The sequence below is a fragment of the Theropithecus gelada genome, chromosome 14, assembly GCF_003255815.1.
Source record: "Theropithecus gelada isolate Dixy chromosome 14, Tgel_1.0, whole genome shotgun sequence".
Classification (NCBI taxonomy): Eukaryota; Metazoa; Chordata; class Mammalia; order Primates; family Cercopithecidae; genus Theropithecus; species Theropithecus gelada.
This window is the reverse complement of record NC_037682.1, coordinates 1593919-1597615: the sequence shown is the minus strand read 5'-3', so window position 1 is coordinate 1597615 and position 3697 is coordinate 1593919.

The window sequence follows — 3697 nt, the reverse complement described above, 5'->3', positions numbered from 1 at the left end:
GCCGAGCCGAGCCGCGCAGCTGAGCCGAACAGCCGAGCCCAGCGGCCGAGTCGAGCCGAACAGAGCCGAGCCGCGCAGCCAAGCCGTGTAGTCGAGCCGAACAGCCGAGCCCAGCGGCCGAGTCGAGCCGAACAGAGCCGAGCCGCGCAGCCGAGCCGTGTAGCCGAGCCGAACAGCCGAGCCGCGCAGCCGAGCCGTGTAACCGAGCCGAACAGCCGAGCCGAACAGCCGAGTCGAGCGGAGCTGAGGGGAGCCGAGCCGAGCCGGGCCGCGCAGCAGAGCCGAGCCGACACGAGCCTGTACGAACGCAGTGGGATGCGGCGGCGGCTGCAAGCGGTGCCCGCGCCGGCCAATCAACGCCTCTCCGCCCCGCCCTGCCGCTGCGAGCGCTCGGGGAGACTCGAGGGGGCGAGGCGAGGCCAGGGCGAGGCCGGGACCTGGGAGCTTCCCGCCAGCCGCCTGCCACGTCCGGTCCCATCAGGCAGCAGAGCTCCCGCTGCCGCCCGACCCGCCCTTAAGGCGCATCCCGGGACGGAGCAGGCGGTGGGCCTATGGCGAGGGGTTGCAGATGGCTGCCCAGGACTGGGGTTTTACCCTGCAGGGCGTGACCCCGGGTGTCCCAAAGAGTTTCCTGCCCCTCAAGGGGGTGCTGCACGCGCGGGGGATGGGGATGCTGCGCTGGAGGGGGGCGAGTGTTGCATGCGGGGCGGGGGTGCTGTACTGGGGAGAGGTGCTGTACTCGGGGCAGGGGTGCTGCACTCGGGGCAGGGGTGCTGCACACGTTGGGGGTGCTGCACACGTGGGGGACATGCTGCGCTGGAGGGGGCGGGAGTTGCATGCGGGGCGGGGGTGCTGCACCCGTGGCGGGGGGACTGCATGGGAGTCTGTGGGGCTGCTGCACGCAGGCGTTGTCCAAGCAGTAATTTTGCACCCTCAAGAAGGACGTGGTCCTCTGCCTCCGCTCCCGAGGGAGAAGCGGCAGTTTTCCCAGCTATGCCACAGTGACCCGCGCGGCGCTGAGTCAAGGAACTCACCTGGGGTCTGGCCGCAGCGCCCTGGCGCCTCCCAGCCCTTGCTGCCGACCCCTCTTTCAGGTTGAGCAGCTGGGCAGGGGCTGCCGGGAGCAGCCTTTGGAGATCTAAACACAGGCAGCCGAAGAGGCAGCCAGACCTGGACGGACCCTCTGTTTCTTTGCAGAAAGGCACTGATATTTCCTTAAGCCCGTGCTGCAGAAGGTGGTGGGAGGGGAGAAGTGAGGGGGACCCGGAACCCTGCAGAGTGGGGGTCCCAGATCTTGCCCGTGTATGGTCTGCCGGCAACATTTCTCCTGCGGGCTCTGCCACACACTGTTGCTGACCGTGGCCCGCTCCCCACCCTGGGAAGCCTGTATGAGCTCAGGGAACTGCAGGGCCTTCCCGCTGCGCCCTCCTGCTCTTTGGGCTGTCCGCATTTCCAACTGGGGAAGGGCAGTGGGCCCCAAAGTGCCTGTCCACTCTCGGTCGGCACGCCCCCGCCCTGCTCCCCTTCAACTGCTGTGGGCTAAGGGTCCTCCCTGCCTAATCCTGGGGCCTCTGAGCGTGAACAGTCAGGGCCCTGCCAGTGGGGGCAGGGAAGCGGGGCTGAGAGCATGGGACAGAGGCAGAGGGCCCCCCTCCCCCGCCCCGGCTGCTGCTGCTGTGTGGGGGGGCAGCAGGCATTTTTAGCCGAATTTAGAGTGTTTGGGACCTCCAGCTGGAGAAACTGTCAAGCAGTGACATCTGGCTGGAGGCTGACTGGGAGTGGTCTGGTCCAGGTGCCAACAGAGGCCGAGGGTGTGCAGGAGACCAGGAGAGGGCGTCAGGCCACAGCCAGAGGGCAGGGGCACTTGGCCCGAGGTGCCTTCTCTCTGCTGCCACGGTCACCTGGCCTCCCAGCCTGCAGCAGAGTCAGACGCAGCTTTGTGGTGTCCTCAGCAGCATTTTGCTCTATTGACCATTTGCATCCGGCTGCTCCAGTGGCCAAAATTCTTGCTTTCTTCCTTCCCACTTCCTTGCCAGCTTGCATCCCTCTCCCACCCCTTGCTGCAGCCCTGAGGTCTTTTCTTCCCTGTCTGTGTTTGAGCAACCTGTGCCATTGGTGGCCTCTGGGGCTCAGTCTGGGGCCTCTCTTCTGGCCCGCTGCCTGTCCTCCAGGCACTAGGGGCTACTCAGCCTTCAGCCTCTGAGTGCCCATCCTCAAATTGCCCTCCCAGCCTCCCTCGGCCCTCCTGCTGTCCCCTCTTGAATGTGCTGCACAAAACCCCAGACTCAACGCTTTATCGATGGCACACCGTGCCCTCCCTGCCCCCATCTTCGTGGGGGTCAACAGGATGACTGCCCTTCCGTCCAGCGGGCCTGGTGCTGGGGTGCTCCAGGAGGGGGTGTGCCAGGGTGTGGCCAGCCAGGAGGCACTCAGGACAGTGATGCCACAGCCCTTGGTCCCCCTCTGTCACGTGTAAGGTGGGGGCAGGAGCCCCGAGGGAGCCAGGGCTCTTGAGCACAAAGGTCTGTTGCCGGAGTTAGGAAAGGGCCCAGTCTCATAAAGAAGTCCAGGCCAAGACTCACCAGTGGAGCCCACCAAACACTAATGGAGGAAAAGCACCCTGCTACATAGACGCTTCCAGGACACAGAGGAAGACGGGCCACTTCCCAGCTTCTGTGTGAAGCCGTCATCACCCTGGTGCCAAAACCAGACGAGGACATGACAAGAAAATTAAAGTCCACTCAGGAGCCTAGACGCAAAAATCCCTTAACGAAACGTCAAATCAATTCCAGCAATATATAAAGAGGACACATATGACCTTGTGGAGTTTACCCAGGAATGCAAAGTTAGTTTAACATTTCAAAATCAATTGTCGTTCACTGTTAGCAGACCGACACCGAAAAACCACACGGTCATTTCCATAGACACGAGGAAAGCATTCTACAAAATTCAACACTCATTCACGACAAAAGCTTTCAGTAAACCAGGAGGAGAAGATTTGAATCTGTTCTACTCCTGCACTCCCAACCTGACAAAGGGAAGCTACAAAAACCCACAGCTAACGTCACGCTTAGTGGTGAGAAACTGAAAGCTTTTCCTTGGGTCAGGGACAGGGCATGGCTGTCCATTGTCACCGCTTATTTCAGTGTTGTGCCAGAGGACATGCCCAAGTAATGAGGCAAGGAAAACAAAATTTGTACCAGTTGAAAAGGAAATTTTAGGTGATCTTTATTAGAAGATGACATTAATGGCCGGGCACGGTGGCTCACGTCTGTAATCCCAGCACTTTGGGAGGCCGAGGCGGGCAGATCACCTGAGGTCAGGAGTTCAAGAGCAGCCTGGCCAACCTGGTGAAACCCTGTCTCTTCTAAAAATACAAAAATTAGCTGGGCTTGGTGATGGGCACCTGTAATCCCAGCTACTCAGGAGGCTCAGGCAGGAGAATCGCTTGAACTCACGAGGCAGAGGTTGCAATTAGCTGAGATCGCGCCATTGCACTCCAGCCTGGGCAACAAGAGCGAAACTCTGTCTCAAAACAAGAAGATAACATTATTGTCTGCAGAAAATTCTAAGCTACAAACTGGTACTAAAACGAATAAGCAAGTTTACCAAAGCCACAAGGTACAAAGCCAAAAAAAGGTCAGTTCTATTTGTGTACTAACAATCAATTAGAAATTGAAATTATGAAAACAGTACC